Genomic DNA, 14316 nt, shown 5'->3' with positions numbered 1-14316 from the left:
GTTATATCAGGCTCCAAACTTCTTGAAAGCCAGGATCATGTCCGTCTTGCACATTATTATATCCCTGAAGCCAGTCACAATGCCTGACACACACTAACCACTCAGCAAGTATTTGATAAAGGTTTTATTAAATTCTTTCCCAGTATATCTATCTAATCTCCCCACTTTGTATCCATCCAGAAGATACCTGATTTACAGAAATTTTCTTTCAACCATAATAACCACAGATAGTCCCTGTTTTTTTTTTAAAAAAAAAACAATTTTATAAGATAAAAAATCGTCTTGTTAAAAGGATTCACTGTGTTCTCAATATATCAAAATCTGACTTATTCTTACTTTTTTAAAATTTGCCCATTCTAACGCCAGATACGATAAAGACTTTCATTCTTAGAGCATAAACTTCAAATGCATTTATTTGTTCACTCTTTCATTTGTTCATTACCACGTGTGTATTAAGGACCTTGTATCTGTGTTTAGTGATCTCAGTTTTAAATTACAGAAACCTCAAACAGATTTATGGCACGTAACGGGAGGTCCACAGGTAGTTGTGCAGGCTTCTTACCTGGTTTGATTCAGCAGCTCATTATGTCATCAAGGACTCAGATTCTTTCTGTCTGCCCACCCTGTCATCCTTGTGTTGGCTTCATTCATACCGTTAGCCTGATGACAATTGTTGCAGGCTGTGGCCGACCCTATTGATTATCTATCCAACAGTTACACTCTCCCACTTCTTCCTTTCCAAAGAAACCCAGCTTTGTTCAGGTATGAGACATCAGAGTACTTCATTAACTCCTCCTAAATCTGGTGGTTAATTATCTAAGCCAATTATGGTCATTCCATTTGTCTTCCCACAATTGGTTGAAGAATGCACATGTAACAAATCTTGGCAATGTAAGGGGAAGTCAGCTTTGGCCCTTCTAATGTTTTCCAGACTCATATAAAGGGACAAAGTCAGGAACTTGCCCGATTTCCTGCCTCTGAACAGTCTTGCCTCTCCTGTGTGAAATGATTCCAGGAGCTGGTATGACCATCTTATCACCACAAAGAAAGCTACCAATACACATTACAGAAAGATGGAAGGGAACTTGTGCCCCTATAACCAACACTGGAACTGTCCTACCTTTGAACTTCTTGTTATATGATAAATTAGAAAATAACCCATATTCTTTAAGCTGATTTTAGTTAGGTCTTCCAGAAAGTTATAAAGCACTATGAGATATATATATAGTTATCACTATACAAACACAGCTATTTCCAGAGTAAAGAAAAAGATAACCTTTCTGAGCATTTCTCTTAAAATAGAAGAAAATTTACCCAGACACCTCAACCTCTCTCCCTCCTCTCCCAATTCCTCTCAATTCTGATTCAACCAGTATCAGGTCATATGCCCACTGTTGAACCAATCACAAGCTAGAGGAACTGGATTACCCTAAATCCAATCAGATCTACCCCTGGGATCTGAGACTTAGATCAGCTGTGTCTGGGGTAACTGGCTGCATAGGGGAGGGGTGACTGCCTGAATAAAACTGAGTTCTGTTAGCAGGAAGAGGTTGGATATTAGGTACTCATTTGCTGTATCCTGTTTATTAACTTATGCATACGGTGTACCAGACTTGGGACTCCTCAGTGATAGGGAATGTTTAGCACAGCTCACTTCAGTAATCAAATTAAAGTCTGCATCCTTCTACAGGACCCTATTTTTGGAATCTTAAAATCTCCTAAATCTAAGGCAAGTCAAATTCCTAACTGTGCTGCTTGGGCTGAGTCCAAATGTGAATTTTGCCAACAGAGATTTTATCTAAAGTAAGGTCAAAGTAGGTTTCTTCCTACCTCCCACTAATTTTGCAGAGCTGTAGAAACAATTCTTAAGCATATTAGCATATTAAGAAATACTAACTTGCGGGCGCCTGGGTGGCTCAGTTGGTTAAGCAACTGCCTTCGGCTCAGGTCATGATCCTGGAGTCCCAGGATTGAGTCCCGCATCGGGCTCCCCGCTCAGCGGGGAGTCTGCTTCTCCCTGTGACCCTTCTCATGTGCTCTCTCTCTCTCTCAAATAAATAAATAAAATCTTAAAAAAAGAAAAAAGAAAAAGAAATACTAACTTGCTTCTAGGCACATTTCTAATACTCTCATTTCCAATCAAACTTTTCTAAACCTAAGTCATCAGACTTCCTGGAGCCTAGAAAACCATTCCCCAAATTGGAAAGAGCTTTTCTCCTTTGGAGGTAATATGGTATAATGGTTAAGAGGGGTTTCAAATCCCTACTCTACCGATAACTAGGTGGTCCTTGGGCAGGTTGCTTAACCTCTCCATGCCTTAATTTCCTCAACCATAAAATGTGAATGATAATCATAGTTCTTACCTCAGAAACTTGTAGAAAGTATTAAATTAGTGCATGGAAAGTGCTAAGCACAGTACCTGGAAAATAAAATGTTACCTCAATAAGTATTAACTATTCATCATGTTTCTCTCTTCATTTCCATCTTTCTTCTCGCTTTCATTGTATCATCACAGTAAGCAGAGCTAGTTGACTGACCACCTCTGACTTGGTTTTGCCAGTCATTCAAATAGCCCAAATTTCTTTTTTCCCATTTGGTTAGACAAATTCACTATTTGGTATTACACTTAGCTTCGCCAATTAAATGGGGAAAATATACAACATTTATATGGTAATTATCTCTACCTTGAGCTTTCTGGGAAGGTGTAAGACTGAGCCTTTCTGGACCAGGCCTCTGGAGTCGAGGTGGCTTCCTTCTCTTTGGGCTGCCTTCCTGGCTTTGAGCCAGTTCGTCTCCACAGCCTCAGAAAGCCTGAGCTACGAGAGTGCCTTGGGGATTCAACTTCATTGACTCGCAAAATCAAAATATACAAATTCCCCTTTTAAACCATGATATATAACTGGGAGAATATTGCCTCTCCACTGCATTAGGGCCCACCCTATTACCTTACGGAATTACCCACAGTGGCAGAAATCCATTCACCTGATCCACTGACACCCTGGGGGCAGCTCAGATAGCATAAAGCCAATTGATAGATGTATATTTGATATATATTTTATGCCTGGAATTTATGTCTCCTGCATGTTTCATTTGCCATTCTGACTCACTTTATGCCACAGGAGAACTAGGGAAATTTCAAGAGGGACTGAGGAAGAAACGGCATGGAAGAACAGTGTGGAAATCAAAATAGCAATTTTTCTTTCTGATCTAGGACCTTACACCTGAGAATCCTGATCAACTTTAAAGCAAAAAAGATGTACTCACCCCACCCTCCTCTTCCCAGGAAGGGATTATGACAAGAGCTAAACCTGGAAGCATGGGAAAATCCTTTTCCTGCAAACCAGTAGCTGAACCAGGTCCCCACTACAAAGTATGTGTATTGGGGGCAAGGGATAAAGATATAAGCAATAATAGAACTAAAAGTATGCATTTTATTCTACATAGTTATCAAGACCCTGCCACATATTTTAGCTCATTTCATTCTCAAGGTAGTCAAGATTGGTATTTTCAGACCCATGTTACTGATGTTCCAGGGAGAACAATGAACTGCTTAAGATCATAGCTTATGGCAAAGCTGGAACTCAGATCCAGCCTTCTACTTCTCTGGTGTGAAGAAAAAAAAAATTTTTTTAGAGGGCTTCTTCATAAGCTCCTATATATAGGGAGAGAATTCACCATCATGTGTACTACTCAAAGCCCTACTATGTGTCCTATATTTTCCAACAGCTTAATTTTAAGAAAATAATTTATGATTTATAACAGCCTACACACACACATACACACACACACACAAATGCAATCCTCATAATAACTCTATGAAAGTAATGCAAAGGAATCTGATTCTGCAAACTGTGCTCTTAACCACTCTGCCAACTCATGAATGGAGTAAGGAAGGCTACACCTAAAAGGTCTCCTATTGGCTCAATACCTGGCACATAAAGGACAGGGTCCAGGGAAAGACAAAAATCAACTGACCCAGTCCCCTTGATTAATTTCCTTTGTTCCACTGGAGCTAAGCTGCTCCAGTAGCCTTGGCTACCTAGGATGGCAACCATTCATTTTACTTCACCAGGTAACTATTGAAAACAAAGCTCTATGCCAGGCCCTGGTAATTCAGTGTGAACAAAATAGACTTAGCCCTCATCCTCACAGAGTTTACAGCCTGCAGGGTAAAGTAGATAATAAGCTAGTAACAAGAGTGCAAGCAGTGAGGCAGCTAGCCTTTTTTATAGACTCTCCACTGAAAGAGAATGAAGAAGTCATGTGTCCGGCCCAACCAATGCAGAAATCTCTACAATCTCTCCTACAGATGGCCATGCAGCTTCTACTAGAATCCTCAAATCCAGAAAGCTCCCTCTTCCAACAGCAGTGTAGTCCAGTTTGCTCTACAAAGCTTTTCCATATATTGAGTCTACATCTTCTGCCTTGTAATATCTCCCATCGTTTCAAATATGTCTTCTGCATCTCACAGAACAATGTCTATCCCTCTTCATCATAGCAGTCCTTCAACATGTTTGAGGACAGCCAACAAGTGGCCCTCAAATTTTTTTCTTTTTAAGACTAAACTCCCCTCAAACATTTCTTTAGGCCATGGCTTCCCAAACTCTTCCCTACAAGGTAGCATTCTGGGTTCTATCAAGTCTGCCAAAAACTAAAGTAAAGGCCTAGAAAAAAATACTTTAAATGTAGTCTGACCAATAGGCTAAAGTAGAACTATGACCTACCTTGACTAAGATTCTGTGCTCCAATTAATTACTGCATTTATTGGTTTAGTTTTAATACTGACCACACAGAAATTGTTCATGTTGCACTCAGATAATCGTTCATGTTTTCAAAGAGAAAGTTATCAAAAGCAGGTGTTCCTCTAACCTCTATTTGGACAACTGATTTTTTTTTTTTAATGTATATGAGGGCTTTACATTTCCCTCTGTTAAACTTAATCTTGGTGAAACTCAGATGACAGTATCATTTTTGTACTTACTTACTGAATAACCAACTCTGTCTTAGCTTCACAAAAATGATTTTCATAAGAAATCTTCAGGGGGCGCCTGGGTGGGTCAATAGGTTAAGCGGTTGCCTTCGGCTCAGGTCATGATCCTGGGGTCCTGGAATAGAGCCCTGCATCAGGCTCCCTGCTCACTAGGGAGTCTGCTTGTCCCTTTCCCACTGCTGCTCCCCCTGCTTGTGCTCTCTCTCTGTCAAATAAATAAATAAAATCTTTTAAAAAACAAAAAGAAATCTGTTCAGACTAAGCACTTGATAAGCTGAATAGTCTTTTCTGAAGACTTCAGAGTTGTAGAGAAAGATCCCATTGTATGGCATTTCACGTGAAAAATCTTTTCTCCAAAACTCTACTCTCCTCACCACCAGCTCTAGGGCCTGTGTCTCAGCTTCCCTCTCACAGATCACAGCCTTTCTAACTCGTGTCCACCTACCCTTTCTCCACCATCTCAACTCTAATCAAATTCCTCTCTCTTCTATTATGAAAACAATCCAGTTCATCCCCGGCTCCAACCAAAATGTTATCTCAACATACACAGAAAATAAAGTTAAATTTAAAATTTCCCTCTATGTAATAAGCCTACCCTCCTTGGAAGTAAATGCATGTAGATAGATGGTAATCAGTATTCAGAAAATGTTTATTGAGCACATACTATGGGCCAGGCACAGAGCTCCTTGAAAGATGCAATATCAGACACAATCCTGGACTTCATGGCACTTACCACCTAGTAGGAGAAGACAGATGGCAATCAGCTAAATACACAGTCCATGTAAATTATAGGCATACCAAGCTCTGTGAAGACAGCTCCAGATAACTGAAGGATCTGGTGTAGTCAGAGTGTCAGGAAGGGATTCTCTTAGGAAGTGGTGAATGAGTTGAGACTGAGGAGCAGGGATTAACAAGACTCTTCATTGTCACTTATTTACTATGCTGAAAAACTAGAAGCAAAATAAATGTCTATATAAAGGAATCATTGTGACATTAATTTGTGGCATATCCACGTGATAGACTATTAGAAATCCATTAAGAATTAAATTTTTGACAACTAAAATATTACAAATAGAAAACATGCAAACCAACCTAACTTTAAAAATATTAATGTAAAGTCCTAAATAGAAAGTTAACAATGAGAGTAACAGCAGTACATTATGCATATTGATTCATTCCAGGAATTTAAAAATATTTTTTAATCTTAGAAAATCCATTAATGAAATTCATCATATAAATAAGTCAAAGGAGAAAACTATGATTACCAAGAAAACTGTCAAAAGCATTTGTTAAAATTTAAATCCATCTCCAAGATAAAAAAAAAAAACCCTACGTTTTGAAAAAAGACATGCATATCCCCCCAAATTAAGAATCATATTAAAAAAAAAAAAAAAAAGAACCATACTAACTAGTGAACACTAGAAGCATCCCCATTAAAGCCAGCAATATGACAGGGGGGACATTCTTTTTTTTTTAAGTATAGTTAACACACAATTTTATATTAGTTTCAGGTGTACAACATGGTGATTTGACAAGTCTATATGTTATGCTTATGCTTACCACAAGTGTAGCTACCATCTGTCTCCATACAACAGTATTACAATACCATTCATGATACTCCCTACGCTGCACCTTTTATCCCTGTGACCTATTCACTGCATAATGACACCTGTATCTCCAACTCCACTTCACCCATTTTGCCCATCCCCCCACTCCTGGGGACATTCTTTTATATTTGTTATTTAATATTGTTCTAAAAGTGCCAGCCAGTGCATTTAAAATCAACAAAATAAGAGATACAATTATTGGAAGAATGAACGTACAATTTGTCATTATGTGCATATGTGATATCACACTTAGAAAACACAAAAGAATAAACAAAAAACAGAAACAAGAAAAACATTAATAAAGTGGTCATTTATAAAAGAAATACACAAAAATCAATACTGTTCTTACAAACTAACTAAAACTGCAATAACTTAAAATTTTTGATCCTAAGAAAATAAAAGATGGACAAATGATACAGACAGGACAGAAAAGAAAGAGGCTCAAATATGCATGAAAATTTTATATGTGATAAAGAAAACATTATAGTGATCATTTTAGAAACTATATATGTCAGAATCTATAAAATACAACTAAAGCATCTGTAGTAAAGATGAAAGAATAAAAATACATTAAACAACCAAATCAGAAGTTTGAAAAAGAACAAAATAAACCAAAACAAAGCAGAAGGAAGAAAACAAATAACAAAACACAATGTTTAGAAAAGACAAAAAGGTAAAACTAATAAATTAAAAAGCTGGTATTTCAAGAAATCAATAAAATAAACAAACCACTAGCTCAATTAGTCAAGAAAAAGAAATGGGAGAAAACACAAGTATACAAAGTAAGAAACAGTGAAAAGCAAACAAAACTGAAAACATCATTAGAAAATACTTTGTATAATTCTGTGCAATAAATTTGAAAACCTAAATAAATGTATAATTTTAAGAAAATACAACTCACCAAAGTGATCCCAGTAGACAAAAGTTGGACAATTTCCTAGAAGAAAAAAAAAAATTATCAAGGCTTACCACAAAGTAAAACAAGAGGATGCCTGGGTGGCTCAGTCAGTTAAGTGGCTGCTTTCAGCTAAAGTCATGATCCCAGAGTCCTGGGATCGAGTCCCGGGTCGGGCTCCCTGCTCAGCATGGAGTCTGCTTCTCCCTCTGCCCCTCTCCCCGCTCGTGCTCACTCGCTCTCACTTTCTCTCTCTCTCAAATAAAAAAATAAAATCTTAAAAAAAAAAGAAAGAAAAGAAAACAAAGCAGCAAACAAAGCAGCTGGCCTAAATAATTTCATATAGAAACTGGACCTTCAAAGAAAACATAATCCCAATGTTATTTAACTTGTTCCAGAGAATAGAAAAAGAAGAAAAACTTCCCAATTCTCTTTATAAGGCAAGTATAGCACTGATACTTGAACCTGGTAAAAATTGCACCAAGAAACTACAGACCAACTTCACTTATTAACATGGACATCAAAATAAATTGAATATTAGCAAAGACAACCAAACAGCCAATGAAAGTAACGCTCTGGCCATGCAAAGAGAGTTCAACATGAGGAGATTTATTTATATAATCCACCATGTTAATAAATCAAAGGGGGAAATCATATGAAGTATATACACTGAGAAGGCATTTGACAAAATTCAAATTTTTATGAAATTTGCAAAATTATGAATTAAAAAAAAACTTAAAATTTAAGAATCAATGGAAATATTGGCATTCGGGCCTGCTCCTCCCGAGGCAAAGCACACTCCCTCGGGCAAAGAAGACAAAAGTAGCTATGGCAGAATACACTGTATGCAGGTGACGACCCAGGTGGACTTAAGGGATCTGGACAGGATATGGGCATCTGCTGCATTAGGGAACACATTCTAGCTGCAAAATATCACCCCACAGACTACTTGTACAATGCAAAGGAAAAGGAAAAACATACCATTACAATGGATAAATCTGGTTAGTTAGTTTCCCATGCAGCATCTAAATTAACCCTCCACACCACCACCCAAGAGATAGGTAGACTCATCTCCATTTCAGAGATAAAAATTTGAGGAACAGAGATGCTTAGTAGCTTACTCAGAGTAAAGAGGTTGGGTTTATATCCAAACTACTCTAGTTCTAGGTCACTCTCTTCCCTCTATCCTTCTTTCTAAGGAAAGCTAAGAAGCTTTCCTTATCAGGGATCTTCACTGGCCAAACCCAAAAGTAAGCCAGAGGGCAGGGGAGTGGGGGATGTGATCCTTATCTGTCAGCCTTCTAGGTCCCAAACAGGGTGGAGAAGTGTAAGGTACACACCTAAAAGGGCTAATGCAAGATAACAGGCATATCCCACATCTTAACTATAAGATGAGAATAATGAAGAGCTCCTGACACATGAGTTGTTCAAGGATTGAATAAGATATTGCATGTAAACATCTCAGCACCTTCTTGGCACTGATTAAACTCTCAACAAATGTTAGCCATGTGAAAGACTGTCATTAGCTTGCATTGGTTAAATGCCCTGAATCAAATAGACTTCATTTTTTAGTCAAAAGTTTGGCTTTGATACTTAAACTTTAAGAACAAAAAGCCACAGAAAAATGACACAGCTGACTCCATCCATCAATATCCAGTGAAAAAACAGCTAAATATCACAAACAAACTAACATCTGGGCAGAGAAGGATGCCGATAAAATGAGCACCACTGATTTCCCCTCAAAACACTTTAAATCCATTTTTAAAAGTGATGCCAATGACTAAGGAAATATCTTTTTGAGCTGTGGCTCACTCTAAGAATATTCTCTTTGCCCCATCTTGTAAATGGTAAAGTTCATACTTAATAATTTTGGTCATGAATGACCACCTAAATATGTCAGGAATAATTTCACATCTGTGACCCTCAGAGCCGAAAATATAGATGAATGTAATTAACCTACTTCCAAAATTATAAAAAAAAAAAAAAATCTGTTCTATTCTCTCCTGACTTGGGAACATATGGTGTCAGATTACATGGTTGGCACCTGGCTGACTGCTGGGTCCATGTGTCGCATTCTAACACAAACAGGCAGAGGCGCAAAGCCTGCCCAAAAGAGTCATCAGCCAAATCCAAAATGGGCAGCTCAAGCCACAAGCTCAGCCAGAAACTGCTATTAACATCCTGGTGGAGGAAATAGAGCTCTCAGCACCACCCTCTGAGCCCAGTTTCCCCTCTTGCCCCATGACCTCCTTCCATAAACATCTTGAGAAGGATCCATGAGGTTGGTTTCTCCGTTGACGCACATCGTCAACTCTCCTGGCTCTATTTATCAGGGAGAAATTGAATTGGCCTCAACTCGTTTCGGGGGTTGGCTCTCTTAAGTTAAGGCATTTTGAAGCAAGTAAATCCAACCAAATGCTTTCCATACCAATTAAAGGTGTGCTTGTCATTCTCCCCACCCAAGCTCCCAACTCCTGGCTTGTTTATACTGAGTGAAGGACATTCACCTCCAGCCTAATGCAAAGAAAGCAAAGGGACTGTCAGTGGCTTCCTGGCTTCACTTTCTGTTCTCTCCCCATCTTATTGTAGTCCCCATCTCTGTCTCTGTAAATCAGTTCAAACTGCTGATGCACCATGAGACTAAATATGCTCCTTCACACTCCAGTCCCCCAAATTGCCCATTACAATACTGAAATGTCCTTGAATTATATTATTCCTTCCTGAATTGTGATTATTTTATTCCTGTTTTTTGCTTATTTTTTTGGAATGTGCCCACCTGTTTCAGGCTGAATCATGGATAAAGAGGGTTTAGCTCATGTCTGCTGTGGGAATTAAGAAACCCCAAGGAACTGGGTGGAGTTAGTACAATTAGAATGAGAAACAGCCTAGGGCAAGAGACCAAGGGTAGCAGATGTGTGACTTTTTTGACTCACCTGAGGCATTCCCTTAAAATGGACTGGGAGGTAGAAGACGTAAGTGACAATGAGGAAAGGTCACTGACAGGATTAAAAACTGGGTCTTTTCTACCAGCTGGAAGGATCTCTAAGACGAAAAAGAAAGGATAATCCACATGCACTAGCAAGAAATATAACTCTCCTACCCCCTTACCAGAATACATTTTCTGGCCAGAACAAGATAGTGGTATGGAGAACTGTTCTCTTCTCTCCATAACCCTGTCTTGGTGGTTGTGGTAGATATCTGCTGTTCTTGTCTGCCCAGAGTCTGTCTCCTATTTCTTCTGTTAATAACACTTCCATTTCCTCAATAGAAGGCCCCTTTCCTACTCTAAGTGATTATTATGGGGCTGCCAATCCTAACACCTTACCCCTACCCTCATCACCACTGGCCACAGAGATAGGCATTTGACCTACATGAGGCATCTTCTTATTTTTCTGATGTAAGTGAATTAATTCCAAGAAGTAGGCATGTAACCCAAGCCAAGTTAATGAAAAACTTCTCTGAAATTTACATAAACTGGAGTCTAGGGGAGAAGCGTTGTTTTTGCTATGAAGTCATCAAGCTGGTAACATGTGAAACTGGAGCCACATGTGCCATGTCCCCCACTATGTGGAGGAAACAGCTACATAGTCTGTATGAAAAGGTTGAGAGATGGGAAAGGTGTAGAGGAGAGAGAATCAGATGGGGTAGAGAGAAAATGAGTTGGAGGAGAGATGAGAGAAAGACAAATGCAAGAGCAGTTGGGGAGAAGAAATGAGGGGAGAGAGGTCGAGGAGAGAGAGAGGAAAGACAAAATGGGAGACGGAAAGATGGGGGAGATGTGGGTAGAAATGGGTGAGAGAAAGATGGAGGGGAGAAAATGGAGAGAGTGATGTGGGGAGAGAGAGAAAGATGGAGAGGGAGGGGTGAAGGGAAAGAGATAAATCAGAGAGAGAGAAAAGTAAAAATGGGCAGTGAGAAAAAAAAAATACAGGGAGAGGAAGATGTGAAAAGAGAGATGGGAAAGGGGGAGGGAGAAAAGACAGAAACCTAATGGCATCTCTTGAGGTCCTACTTCCAGGCCACCCTTGAGGCCCCCTGCAACCTCATGTATTCTAGTTTATAACCAGGTTTGAGTTAGAGCCTATCTTACTTGCAACCAAGATTGATAACCATTCTCATGCCCTTGATCAAATCCAATCCTGTTTCAAACTTAGCTCTTAGTGGCTGTGTTCTAGAACCCAAAGATGAAGCAGAGGTTTCACGGATCACCTCAAAACATAATCACTCTTAGAATCTACCCAGGTGATTTACATACTTCAAATAAGTGGAGAAAATATAAGTTGCTTTTCCCTGCTTGCAGAGAGCATGTAAAGATCTTCATTTTTTTCCTTCCTACTTCCCAATTGGGATCTGGCTATCAGAAACCAATCTTCCACCAAAAATACAAAAGAAACTGCTTGGAGGTTAAAAGCAGCATTTAGGAGAAAATCATGTTGTACATCATACCAAAATTTAATATGACTTTATGCAAAATAGTAATGTGTCTGGTAATACAAAGATCCTTCTAAAGTAGGTTAATAACAATCCAATATTATTCTCCTTAAAAAAAAAAAAAATGAAAATGTATGTCAGAAAAAAAGGCCTAAAGTAGCTGAATCTTGTACCCATTGATGGAGCTGATTTACATAGATAGCATTTAACATTCCATCATCATTATCCTATCAGTCTCCTGTCTAACATGCAAGCCTAAAGACATTCAATGTGCTTAGAGTTTAAAAAAAAAAAAAACCTATATCCACCAGCCAAAATGGTGGTAAATGACAAAAAAAAAGGAAGAAAAAAAATTTTAGGCAGACAGATGAATATCAACTGGGATGAAAAAAAGACTGTCTCCCCGCTCCCTTCTGTTCCAATATAGTAACCTAAAAGATTGAATAAAAGAAAACTAAATATTTAAGAGTAAAATGTGGTTATCAAATGGGGAGAAGGGAAAAAAAGGAAGCATTATGATAATAGTTGAGTCTGCCTCTGCTAGAGGAAGCAGCTTTGAGTATGCGCACCTTGACTTAAATGGAAAGCAAATGTAAATGAAACACAGTTCCTCCTTTAGAGTCTAGTATGTGAATATTTTCAGATTTTTTTTTCTTTTAAAATGTTAAGTGAATTTAATTCTGATGAGAAGAACCAGAGAGAAGAGAGGCTCTGGGGAGACTTGCTTGTCTGTCTATGTATAGTGTGGAGAGGGGAAGCAAAGGGTTACATGTGTGTACATCTTCCTCGTGTTGAGAGCTCCTTCTTGGCCATGTACTTGACCGTGGCCTTTCAAATCCAATGACCTGGCCTCTTTAGTACCTCTGCCAGCATATCAAGGCCAGAGGGATTAGAGGCAAAACAGAGCCTAGGGGGTTGTAAAGCTATTGACCTCTGTCACCCGAACCACTACATAGTTCTGAACATATTTAGACTAGCCCAGAAGAGCCATAGCTATGTCAAACGTGTGTAGCTGGGTGGGTGTGGGGAGGTACGCTTTAAATCAGCTGAAAGAGAGGTATGTGGAGGCAGAAGGAGAAGAAAAGGAGAAATAATCGGAGCATGAGAAGAAAGAGCAGGGAAGCAGGAGCAGGGAGAAAAGGCAATAGTGAAAGAGAAGATTATAAAGAGGTGGAGAAAAGATTAGTCAAGGGAAATGAAAATTTTCTTAGCCTCCATTCATCTGGTTCTTACCCGGAACATCTAAAAGAATGCCCAGCCTTTCAAAAGTTCCTCCAAAGAGTTGCTGCAAGTCCCCATACCCTTGCCCTTGGGCAGCCGTCACTAACACTGCTCTTTCCTACCATGCTCAAGTACACATTAGAATCCTTTCTAACACAACATTCCAGTCACTGCTATTAAAGAGGACTATGGCCTTGATATATAAATGCCATCCCTAGGGCTTTTCCTCAGCCTTAAATCCAGACTGTGTGCTCTCTAGCAACTGTCCACTCAACAGCAGGCCATGCCTGGGATTGTTCCTAACAATGTTGAATCTTATTTACAAGAAAAGGGAACAGAAGTCAATTAAATAGAGTGTGATACCAAGAGAAATATGCAGAAACTCCCCCCAAATTTTTAAAACACTAACAACCTTGAGCCATGTCTCTTTTTGTCCTACCCAACAGTTTGACAAGACTAACCCAGACAAACCAGGTTCTCCCAGCCAGCAGTCTAGTCTACTAAAGAACAAAGATAAAATAAAGTGACAGCTTTTGAATATTAATAGGGCATATCAGCAAGGGTGAGCAGCAAACAGTGGAAGTCATCCACAAGTTCTAAAAGCAGTTCCTAAAAGCCCGAATTCATCTCATCACTCCCCACTTAAGAATTCCACTAAGAAAATGAATCTTTATTTCAAAAATAAACTTCTGAGATGACTAGAGATAAAAGCAGAGAAAGAAATACTGAAGCACCACAGGACCATCCTTCACTCATCTTCTCCCCCTGGGGCCCATCACAATGCCAGGTATATTATAGATGCCCAGTAAATGTTTGTGGCATGAATGATATGAAAAGAAAAGGAATATTTTAAAATCAACTTCAGAATGAGAATGGGCTTTGAAAACAAGCTGGCCCCAATCAGGATCACAGAAACAGAAAATAGAGTTTGAGGTCACTGAGATCTACTCGACATATTGCCTATAGAATCTTTGGAGAGTTTTCATTTCTAAAGAAAAGTAGAAACAAAGTTTTCTGGAGCACCACATTTCTATTTTTTTTATTCACTCACCCAATTCATTCACCCACCTACTCACTCACTCATTCAATCATTCATTCAATAAACGTTATTGAATGCCTGTGATGTGCCAAGTGCTGTGCAAGGCTCTGGGGCTCTAGTGGTAAAGAAAGAC

General features: G+C 38.9%; 1 long non-coding RNA gene across 2 annotated transcripts in view; it reads right to left on the bottom strand.

Annotated features, from left to right (window-relative positions):
- The window catches only part of LOC145722596 (uncharacterized), a 373387-nt gene that overhangs the window by 92638 nt on the left and 266433 nt on the right, over window positions 1–14316 (bottom strand). For both annotated transcript variants that reach the window (XR_014146960.1, XR_014146959.1), the window contains one exon: window positions 7499–7534. This is a non-coding gene — a long non-coding RNA (uncharacterized LOC145722596). The remainder of the gene's footprint in view (window positions 1–7498; window positions 7535–14316) is intronic.

This window comes from Leptonychotes weddellii, chromosome 7 (assembly GCF_054177405.1).
Source record: "Leptonychotes weddellii isolate Sample4059 chromosome 7, ASM5417740v2, whole genome shotgun sequence".
NCBI classification, from domain to species: domain Eukaryota; kingdom Metazoa; phylum Chordata; class Mammalia; order Carnivora; family Phocidae; genus Leptonychotes; species Leptonychotes weddellii.
Note: the sequence above shows the minus strand (reverse complement) of the source record. Positions and strands in the feature narration are given on the sequence as shown.